Source organism: Myotis davidii, unplaced genomic scaffold (genome assembly GCF_000327345.1).
Source record: "Myotis davidii unplaced genomic scaffold, ASM32734v1 scaffold962, whole genome shotgun sequence".
Classification (NCBI taxonomy): Eukaryota; Metazoa; Chordata; class Mammalia; order Chiroptera; family Vespertilionidae; genus Myotis; species Myotis davidii.
In genome coordinates, this window is record NW_006295559.1 from 348,438 (window position 1) to 360,524 (window position 12,087).

The window sequence follows — 12,087 nt, forward strand, 5'->3', positions numbered from 1 at the left end:
CCTTTTCTTAGAACATCTCTTAGCTCTTGTCACACACTCCTTTTCTTTCTGGGCCTTTGCCCATGCTGTTAAGTATTCCTGGGATACTCTTCGCTATGTTTATCTGTTTAATTATACTCATCTTTCAACTTAGATGCCACATTCTCAAAAGTCCTTCTCTAACTTCCCCGATTGCCCACTTTTTTCTTACTTTCTGCATCTCCGCAGACTATGGCAGCCATTGATTCACCTTTCATTACAATCCTCCATTCTCTGAAAAGTTGTAAGTTCCATAAAACTGAGGACTCTATTGATTTTGATCATTCCTATATCCCTCGCCTGAAGAAGAGTGTTTGACAAATGGGTGCTCAGTGAATATTTGTTAAATTAGTAAAAAATGAAAACAATTAAATTACTTCCAGATGAAGCTTTGATTTGAAAATAGGTGAAAAACCAGTTGGTTTTAGTTCATGGTCTGTTGTTGCTGACATGTAGTTAGAGATTAAGAGGAACTTACTGTTGATAGTTTACTTAGGGTGGACTCTTCATGCATATGTCTGCATCACAGATACTATTTCCAAAGCAAAATTTGTTTTTCCACTCCAGAAAGAATGGTTTCGTTGTGTAACTAAAATAATGTCATTTAAAAATATATATTTTATATAGTGTAGGGACTAAAGAACATGATCAGTTACTCAATTTCAAAAGATTTTCCAAGACATTTTATTATTATTTATTTATTTATTTATGTATGTTTTTACCTTTTAATTTAAAAAAAAGTTAAAATTTTTGTTGAGTTTATTGGGGAGACATTGGTTAATAAAATATATAGGTTTCAGGTGTACACTTCTACAGTACATTATCTGTATATTACAGTGTGTGTTCACCACGCCAAGTCAAGTCTCCTTCCATCACCATTTATTCCTTTTCCCTCTGATAATCACCATACTGTTGTCTGTGTCTATAAGGTAATTTTTTTCTCTGCTTAATAGGATTTCCCAAGGCATGCTATACTTGAAAATTATGGAAGTTCCTCAAAGCTAATGCCTTTCTTCACACTCAAGCTAACTAGGGTCTTTTTCTCCCTTCAATTTTTCTTTTCTGGAAGGTGAAAACTTTCCACTACATAGAAACCCTTGTGAGACTTTTATTGTCTTTTCAAAGTAATGACACCTTCTAGAAAAGATAAAATGCTGAGTGATTACCTTCGTTGAAAAGAAAGAGGAGAGCATAATGATTGAATATCTCCTGGCAGACCTGACAGCTCTGAGCCATCACTATTACTTGGATAGAGTATACATGGACCAGGGCATTTATTTAGATTCTGGGCTTTTCTTTCTTTACATTAATTCCAAAATCAACAAGTCTCTGGAGAATAGATGGGCTTTTTCCCTAAGTTACACAGCAATTTCTTCAAGGGCTTCTGGCAGAAAAAAAAACACACTCTCTCTCTCTCTCTTCTTTGGGAAATTAGTCTTGCTTGTCTGTAAATACTTGGAACCTAAATTTATACCACCAAGCACCAAGCATTTATTGAGTCCTTACTCAGTGACAGTGTCACTGGATAGGTTCTCCAAGAAACAAACTCAGCTGAAGGGTAGCATGTAAGGTATTTACTAGGGAGTGCTCTGGATGAGCACTGTGAAAGGGAGATGAGGAATTAAAGTGGGGAGAGGAAGAAGTTGATATGTGCTGCAGGTCCAAGTACAGTGTTGGATATTCTAGAACTTGAGTGGTCCAACTTTTTTGTTTTGCTCCCACAGTGATCATTTGATATGGTCCACCACAAAGGCCAGAAACCTAGGCAAGGCAGCTTCCAGCGGCTGAGACAATAACTAAAGTTCCTGTCGGTTGAAAGCTATCTGTCTACACCACTCCTAGAAGCTGAGCAACTAGTTTGTCATTTTAGGGAGATCTGAGCAGTGCATCACGGGCAGGTATTGTTTGTGTAATTCTGACCCTCATCTCAAACCATGGCCAATAAAATATATGAAACATTAATTTTGCCTAATGAAATTTTACATTAAAAATAGGGAACTGCCAAAACCGGTTTGGCTCAGTGGATAGAGCGTCGGCCTGCAGACTGAAAGGTCCCAGGTTCGATTCCGGTCAAGGGCATGTACCTTGGTTACGGGCACATCCCCAGTAGGAGGTGTGCAGGAGGCGGCTGATCGATGTTTCTCTCTCATTGATGTTTTTAACTCTCTATCTCTCTCCTTACTTTATTATAAGAATACTAGAGGCCCGATGTAATAATTCATGCAAGGGGCTTGGTTCTTGCAGCTCCAGCTGCCTCCACTGGTTCTCATAGCCCTGGCTTTGTCCAGAAGGTCGTCCGTACTGTTCTTCTGCTGTTCGGTTTAATTAGCATATTAGCTCTTTATTGTATAGGATAGTATATAATACATATACAAAAGATGTGTTAATTGACTATTTGTGTTATTGGTAAGGCTGCCAGTCAACAGGAGGCTATTAGTAGTTAAGTTTTAGGGGAGTAAAGAAATTATACATGGATTTTCATCTATCCTGGGGGGTAGAAAATACTGACACTGTCCCTAACCCTGGTGTTATTCAAATATTAACTGTCATTAAAATGTAAAAACATTTTATAAAATCTTTCCAATTTTAAATACATAAAACTATGGTCAGCATTGGAAAATAATGCAAAAGGGAATGCATATAAATAAATTTATAGTATCAGCCTTCTTTGAGTCACATTTAAAACAAAATTTCAAAAATGTGCCTCAAAGAAGGCTGATACAATCATTGAATTATCACTTGTTTTGTTCTGTCAGTTAAATCCAACTTTCACCTAATCTATTTTTCCAATGATCAGTGAAAACTTCTAGATTTCTTATTAATTATATTCTATATTTAGTCAGCCTAGTTCCTGATAGTGTACTAAGCATCAGTATTCAGAACATATAAAGAAAAAGATGACCTTTTGCTTCAAATACATAATCTGCGTGTAGACTTTAAAACACCTTCTCAATTGAGGACAGAGTAGATATTTATGCTTCCTACAATGTTATCATCTTAAATATGAAATGTAAGGGCTATCTCCATAGTAGAGTAGCAGTAACAGTGTCTGTCTGCATAAAAGTTCCCTACCACAAAGGTGGGCCTTTGCTTTTCCAGGAGGCTGTGGGCAGCATTTCCAATACGGAGAAGGCCAGTTGATCAGATAGCAGCAAAACTAATGAAAAGCATCATGGAAGTGACAGCAAGATTAATTAAGTTCCTCCAGTTGTGTTCACGTGTGGCTGTGCAGAGTTCCTTTGGGTACTGCTGCAGTTAAATGGTATTCATGGTGACAAATACTGTAGATTTCCAGAACTGACACTTCTGAGTCAAGGGTAAAAATCACTTTCGGTCATTTTATCCACCAAAAGGATCAGAGAGATGAGCCGTTAGGATTATGAATATGTTTGAGCAAAGCCCAGATTGAAATTGAAATATAATTAAAAGAATGTTGCAGCTGTAATATTTTGTTTTTTCGCTTACCCATTTCTTTTATGTGTTTTAGACATTTTGACAGAGGAAGCCAAACAAATTTCCATCTACCACATTTGACTGGAGGCACAGCATTATGCACACTTGGAAACACTTTCAATTACTCTGTGTGGACTCTTGCAATATTGGGGCAGAGACGCATTGTCTCTCTGCTCACTCTATATGTTATTATCACAGTATATATAAAAATGGAATGCCCATGACCTAAAGCATCCAAATGTACTAGAGCTGTACTCAATTTATCTCGAAGGCTCTTTTTTTTTAAAAAAAAAAAAAAAGCAAAAGAAGAAATTCAATATGTTTCTATTTTCTTCTTCCATTTTGTTTGCAAGCACATCTGTAGTGAGGCTGGGTGGGGACAGGCCTGATTTTCAAGTTGCTGCCCAGAAACCATAAATGAATTTTATTTTGAGAAAAATTGGAAACCTCTGGAGTGTATGAGATCTTTCAACCTGCTATACAAGATGTATTAACTCATGTTATTGTGTCACTGAATATCTTCAGAGCTGTATTATTCCATCTCGTGTTTGGAAGCACTTAGAGGCTCATTTATGTATTCATTCAGCAAACACTTCCTATATTAGCTGTCAAATAAAATTCAAATCCTTTAACCTGTTATATGAGATCACATCCCCTATGGCTCCTGTGTTTTCCTTTCCAGCTTTGCATGACAATCTTTTATGAAAATTGCTCTTAAATACTCTCATTTGTTCTTCGTCTCCCAGACACCATCATTCACAACCCACCTTTCTTTTATGTTGTTTGGCAAGTTTTTCTGCAGTTTATCAATCTGGGCAAGTGTTAAAAAACCAAGCTTAAGTTCCAAGTCTTTTCTGTAGTTTATCCAGGTTTGCCTGAAGCCATCATAATTTTTTTTTACCAAGACTTTATATATATTTCCTAGATTATTCACTTGTTATTTATTTTATATTGCTTTTGTTTTCACTTATATTTTTGGATATGTGCCTCATCTTCTTAAATCCGATACAAGTGTTCTGAGGAGCAGAGTGAGAGCTTAGACATTAGAGTTCATTGCCTTGTGATCTAGCATCACCTTTTCTTCTCTTTCCCCTCCCTCCCTCTTCCTCCCTCCCTCTTCCCACTCTTCTCCTTTATTTTTATTTTTTTGCCAATAATGATAACAGTTATAACAACTTGACTTCCTATGAATGAGGCACCAAAGTAGGTAGTCTGGGGCTAGGAACAATAGGCCGAATCTGACCTTATAAAACACTAGGAATATTGAAACAACTTCCTGAAGGGCTTTTGGGGAGAAGAAAAGAAAGGGGGACATGGCAGAGAGATAATCTGAAAGGCTTCAGACAGGAAGCTTGTGATGCCTCCAATTATGAGGAAATCAGGGCAAATGCTCTAATGAATGCCACCTCTGAGAGAAGCTCAGGGTTTGATTAGCTTCCCCTAATCTTTCTGTTCTTGACTAAATTTTCTGTCTTCACTCCGGTACTTGGCTCCCATATTGGCTTCCTGAGCTGCTCCACCCACAACATTTCTGATCTCTCTTTCTGGCCTAATGGTTGGTTCCTGGCGGGCTTTTCCTCAGAGCTTTGGGATTTCTCTCTGTACCCTAAGATTATTCCTGATGTCGCCTCCTTGTCTGTGTAATTCTGATTCTTGTCTCCAACCACAGCAAAGGTTGCTGCTTCCTAAACCAGGGGCCATGTCTGATGTTAATAATGTACTGTAGTCCACTATCCCTGTTCTGGGATATGTTAAAAAATTCAAGGAATTAACTCTTAAATAATTTTTCTTGACTCCAAAGGGCCTTCATTCTACTTGGAAGATATTGATAACTGAACAGGCCATTGAAATACAATCTGATAAATATTGTAAGAGTTATACAAAGAATATTTGGCAGCTCATTAAGGGAACACATGAATCATACATAAAGCCAGGGAGAACTTATTAGAAAATAAACTATCTGAGTCATTTGGGGTGGTAAAAATAACTATTTAGACAAATGAAAGGGAATAGAAAAAGGTATTTCAGAAAGAATATAACTATATTCTCAGTAGGATCAGAATGGAGCATTATCTAGCGGTGGAAGACTTTTGAGCTATTTATTCAATCAACAGATATTTATTGCACACCTCCTATTGTTTAGACACTGTTTGAGGCACTAGATATAGCATGAACACAGCAGATATGCCCCTGCCCTCATGCCTAGTCTATTGGGGGGAAAGAAGCAATAAACTGTAACTCATGAGCTATAACTATGACCAAGGCCTAGTCATAGCCAGATCTAAGGTAAGAATTCTAGTTGGACTCTCAATGCCAGTTATTAAATATTTTAAAAGAATGCCTATTAACTAAATAGAGAATTGGTAGGATCACATATAGAAAGGAATTACTGGATGTCTCTGAAGTCATGGAAATTTAGATAAATAGAATTTTAGAATAGTGTAGTATTTATAAGATTTTATTTTTATCAAAATATTGGCATATCTTTCTTTGTGGACTATTAATTTTTCAGACTAAGGTCCCTGAGCACTCATTTCAATGGAAACTTCAAGTGAGAATCTGGAAATAAAAGTGATTTATGAGTTTATAGCAGTGTCTACACAATCTAAAAAAAAATTCTGATCAAAGCACTACACAGATCAATTGAATTAGGCATTTGTTCTCATATAAGACAAATGACTTATTTCTCCATTTTCAAACTGTTTTTACAGTGGATTGTGGTATATCAGACAGAGGCAAACTCAGGCTTAAAATAAATAGCACTTCATAAAATGTCATTCACATGTCAACAGATATTTACTCAACAAATCATTATGTTTTCAACAAATATTCAATCACCAAGTGCCCACATACTTGGCCTTTTGCTTACAATGTCCCTGAGCTCAGTGTTAACCCTCTTGTTTCTCCATTTCCATCTATACTCCCTGAAAGTTATTGAACCTCATGGATTTAATTACCACCTACAAATTGATGACTTCAACATTTAAATATAAAACCCACAATTCTTCCTTGAACTTCATATCCATAAAGTCAAAGTGTTGTAGGACATTCCCACTTGAATATGTGATAAGTATCCCAAACTAAATATCTCCCCAGTGACTACCTCTTAACCCCCAACTAGGCATGTTCTTCTACTTTTCACTCCATGTCAGTTAGTGGCAATTCCATCCTTTCAATTGCTTAGTTCCCAATCTTAAATAATCTATTACTCTTTTCTTTTTTCTCTTCCAGTGCCTATCCAACCCATTAGGGTATCCTATTGACCCATTTTAACCTATGTATAAACCCCAACCACCTTTTACTACTTCTGCTGCTCCTACCTTCGTCCAAGCCACCAACTTTTTTCTAGATTATTACAAAGGCTACCCAAATGGTCATCTTGCCTCTGTCCTTATTCTCTTTAGTCCATTCTCCACACATTAGTCACAGTGACTCTATTAAAACATGCAAAGTCATGTTATTTCAAAGGCAAGTACGCAAGTCAGAATAAAAGTCAAAGTCCTTACACTATAGCCTACAAAGTCCTACTGAATTAGGCTCCATGTGACCCATTTTACTTCAACTCGTCTATACTCTTCAAATCTACTCTGCTGTAGCACACTGGCCATGTTGCTCTTCCTGGTATCCCTTAGGTATTGCCCTTCACACTTTCTGCAATGCTGTTTATCCAGCACTTAGAACAATGGATGGTACAAAGTACGCATTCAAAAAATATTGAATGTATTCAATAAATATTGAATGAATGAGTAGTCTAATAATGGGTTCATTCATTAAGTACCAATTTGTATTAGGTCATGAAGATAAAAGAGCATCCTCTTTCATTTGGGAAACAAACAAGTACAGGGAAATTCCCACTATGTCTACGTGCTAGAATAAGAATTCATGTTGTGTGCTATATGAAAAATAAGTATTGTGTGCTACATAAAAAAAGGCAGCATCTCTTTCAGTCTTGAGGTTAGGAAAATGTCCTCAAAGAAATAATGCTTGAACAAAGAACCAATGTTGAATAGGAGCTGTCCAGGTAAAGAGAGCAGGGAAGAGAGAGTACAGTCTTTAAGGGAACTGTAATCATGAAATAGAATTGGAGTGAAGAGTGCTAAGACTAAAGAATTCACAACTGGAGGAGTAATCAGAGACCTGATTATTAAAGGCCTTCTATACCCTGGTGAAACAGAGAGACACGTATGAGTGGAGTGAGGGAGTGACTTGATCATCTCTGCTTTAAAAAGATAATAATGGATCTAATATAGAAAATGGGTTAGACATGAGCAAGACTGGAGTTGGGAACATTGGCTAACTTTTTTTTGCTGCAATATACGTAAGAGATGAGAGTTGACTAAATTGAGGCTCGGGGAAGGCAATGTAAGACAACTGGACTGTGCTAACTCAATTTAATTACTACGGCATATAGCTATGAGAACTTGAAAAGACATGCAAGTTCAAAATCTGTGGCCTGCAGTCCCACCTGACATCTGTATTGCATGGAATTTAAGAACAGCTGCTGCTAAGCATGGACAAATTCAATTTGTGTAACTACTTTGCATAAGACACCATCAACCTCAAAGAATTGACCGCAGGCACACAGCAAAGTATGATGTTTTTGCACACAATCTGGTGGTACTGGGTATGTTCATTTATTCTTTCACAAATATTTATTGAGTAACAACAAGTGCCAGATACTTTTGTAAGAGCTATGGATACAGCAGTGAACAATTAACAAAAATGTCTGCCCTCATGGCGACCACTAGTATATTCCAGGGAAGAGCGACCAAAATCAATAGATGTGTACAGTGGTGTGTCAGATGGTGGTAACTGCTATGGAGAATCCTAAGGGCAGGAGGGAGGTTAGGCAATGTCAGGAGAGGAACCAGGCAGTGTGACACTGTGAAAACACAGAGCAGGCACACCTTTGAGCAGGACCTGAAGTAGATGAGGGACCCAGGAAGGCAGCTATCTGGCTATTTAAGCCGAGAAGGAATTCTCATGTTACCATATATATTTTTTTTAATTATCACTTAAAATTTTTACTTTATATTTATTAAAGTTTTAACCCCAAATATGTAACTGGTTTTAATAGCGAAAAATATAGTTCTATATTTTCCTTTTTAATAGCGAAAAATATAGTTCTTCCTTTTAATAGCGAAAAATATAGTTCTATCTGGCAAGCAATGAACTGATTTCTCTACAGAATCTCCCAGTGTCTAAAACAGCCGTGGGCAAACTACGGCCCACGGGCCGGATCCGGCCCGTTTGGAATGAATAAAACTATTGAAAAAAAAGACCGTACCCTTTTTAGTGTTCCGGCCCTCCGGTCCAGTTTAAGAACCCATTGTGGCCCTCGAGTCAAAAAGTTTGCCCACCCCTGGTCTAAAACCGTCTTAGAGATGGATGAAGGCCAGAGGTGTGAACTAGGTCCTTCCTTGAAGCTGCTGGGCCCTGACCCTGAGTTGACATTTGGGAGCATCTCTCAGGCACAGCTGGCATGTCCAGAACACCTAGCTGTGTCATCATTTGGGTGCTCTTTTGTTTCAAAAAGAAAATAGTTGTATTTTCCATTTTTAAGTATAATAAATACAAATAAATTTTAGTGAAATAATAGAGTGTGAAATTAAAATAATTTGTTTTCCATCCAGAGATAACTAGTGTTTTTATCTGAGGCCTTGGCATTCCAAATAACCCTTAATTGGAGGGGGGAAGGGCATATACTTTTAAATACAGGGGGATTGCCTTCCTTTTTTGGGTTGAATAGAAGTCCATTGTTCAGATGAAACACTCAGTTGTCTCTTGGATGCCCTACTCTTTCAGAGGATACATGCTGCTTTTTCAGGCATAATCCTCTATAGATTAGGTACAGGTTGGACTATTCTATTACCAGATACTCTCTGCCTGTGTGTGTGTGTGTGTGTGTGTGTGTGTGTGTGTATTTCCCCTGGTGCCTGCAGTGACATAATTTGATTGGGGAAGAAATTTACCTGAGTGATTATAAATGAGAAATTTATAATTTATTTCTCTGAGTAAAGAAAACTGTAACATAAATTCAGTATACAAATATTAAGACAACAGTTCTTACTGACTGACCACATCATTGAAAAAGTTGCTAACACCTCAGAGCTTCACATTGCTCATTTGTGACATTGATAATATCCACATTTCTGTATCTCAGTTCGTCAGTAAGAAAGATGACATAAGTGAACTTACCTTGTAACTGCAAATACAAGGGTGTTATTAATTATTAAGACAGTCCTTTTGCATCTCAAATCTCCTGTTTTAAACTCCACTCTTAATGCTGACATCTCCTAACTACAGGAACTCAAACGGACCAAAAATTCTAACATTACACTGCAGTGCCCCCTAGCCCATGTAGGAGGTCAAGGCAGCTGATGAGTTTCGTGAGTAAGCTCCACCACAGATGGTTCTTCTGCCTGAGGGAAAGGCCTGTACGTGGGCTTTTGGAGGATTTCCATCTGTCCAAAAGGAAAAGCACGTATGTGCTTTCTTCAATGTTTTCCTATAACATTATTTCTTATTTGATAGGAGGAGTAAAAACATAAATATTCTTTACTATTTAAATTGTATTCCTCTAGCCCTAGCCAGTTTGGCTTGGTGGATAGAGCATCGGCCTGAGGACTGAAGGATCCCAGGTTCGCTTCTTGTCAAGGGCATGGTACCTTGGTTGTGGGCACATCCCCAGTAGGGAGTGTGCAGGAGGCAGCTGATTGGTGTTTCTCTCTCATCGATGTTTCTCTCTATCTCTCTCCCTTCCTCTCTGTAAAAAATCAATAAAATATATTTAAATAAATAAATTTTATTCCTCCAAATGGCTTTTCATAAGAATCTTACTTGTAGATTTATTTATTCATCATTTTTAAAAAATGGGACGAGGGCCTCAGGGGAAAACATTGGAAATTATAGGTTCAGTGTATGTGATTCATGTGTAGGAACTAGAACTGGATGTCCTATTATAGAGTGAATAGAGCTTACTCTTTTTCTGATAATCCTCACCCAAGGTTTTTTCCATTGATTTTTTTAGAGAAAGTGGGAAAGAGAGAGAGAGAGAGAGAGAGAGAGAGAGAGAGAGAGACACATTGATGTGAGACAGAGACAGACACATTGAGATTGATCGGCCTCCCACAATCTGGGGATCAACCTGCAACCCTTCAGTGTACAGAAGGGGGCTCTAACCATTAAGCCTTCAGGCCAGGGCAAAGAGTCTTATTTCTAAAAGAACCACTAGATTTGTCCTAAGACTCATTGTAACATTTCTGATTTATATATGATCAGCTATTCTCATTCACCAAAATCTTTATAATTCATTGTGAGAGAGGGTATTTGTAATAGTGTTCCTTTCATAGAGAGGAACTAGGGGGTTAAGCTTTTTTGCAAGATTGTACAGCAAGCTGTTATTAAGAGCTTCAGTCCCCTGGTTCCAAACTTGTGCATGAAATCCACCAACAGATACATAATTGTGCGAGGAAAGACCCTTTGCTATTTTAATATCAAAATGTAGGAATATTTGCTAACATGGCTTATAAACAGCCATATTAAAAATATCTCTACTGCTTCCTTTCATAGACTAAAGTTCTTTATCTTCAGTTCTTCATTGCATGAATTATGTAGACATTTTTTAAGTTTCAGTGGTCCCATCAGTAAGTTGGATCTACTGCTTCCTTTCGTGGACTAAAGTTCTTTATCTTCAGTTCTTCATTTCGTGAATTATGTAGACATTTTTAAGTTTCAGTGGTCCCATCAGTAAGTTGGGTTGCATAGTGAGGAGTCCTTAGGAAACCGGGCTTGCTCTGTGAGTTTATTTTCCATGCTGAGCATTTAAGTATTAATCAGCAAGCTTTCAGGGATTTCTTTCTAACATCCTTTTCTGTGTAAGATAAGAACTTCAATTCATTAGACCATTGGAGGAGCCAGAGGCTTTGCTAAGCTTTGTCTTTCCTGACTGTTCCTTGCAAATTTAGTCGGAGTGTGTGTGCGCGCCCGCGTGTCTACATTGTCCTGGCGATGAGACCGCAATTTTGACACAATCTTGTTGCCTTTCAGACTCAATGTCTCTCTCCAGCTTAGGGGGTCGAAGGTCATTTCAGCCTCAGTGTCCCTTTTCTACTACTCTAAAGGAAGGCAGCACATGTGAAACTGGGAGGAGACTTTTTTTTTAATAGCGTTTTATTTTTCTTTACATTTCTCTGTTACCCTAGCTCAGAAAAATACGCAGGAAATAAAAATAAATCTTCACCAACTACTCGCTGCTTTCCACGATCTGCTCACTCCTCAGTGGAAACCTCTATTCCCCTAGCAACGGTCCCCGGAGTCTTTTACTCCACTTTGGCATTAACATCACAAACAAGAAACCCGCAAGCCCCAGGCAAAGAGCAGAAGCCCTCCCGCCTCTGCCCACCGCCTTTTTAACTTGGTGGGGGAAGGCTCAGCTGGGGCGAGGATGATGAAGACAGTCACGGGAAGGGAGGGATGAAAGGGTGTCTAATTACACGTTCACGGTAGACCTCCCCTTACCCACGTCCCCTCCCGCACACGAGCGAATATCCCCCCGCGTGCTCCTCCGTGGACCCAGAGACCCTTCTCGCTTTAAGAGACAGCTCCCCGCACCCT

General features: G+C 38.3%; 1 protein-coding gene across 1 annotated transcript in view; it reads left to right on the forward strand.

Annotated features, from left to right (window-relative positions):
* Positions 1 to 12,087, forward strand: part of ZNF385D (zinc finger protein 385D) — a 575,248-nt gene that overhangs the window by 286,409 nt on the left and 276,752 nt on the right. The window lies entirely within an intron of this gene.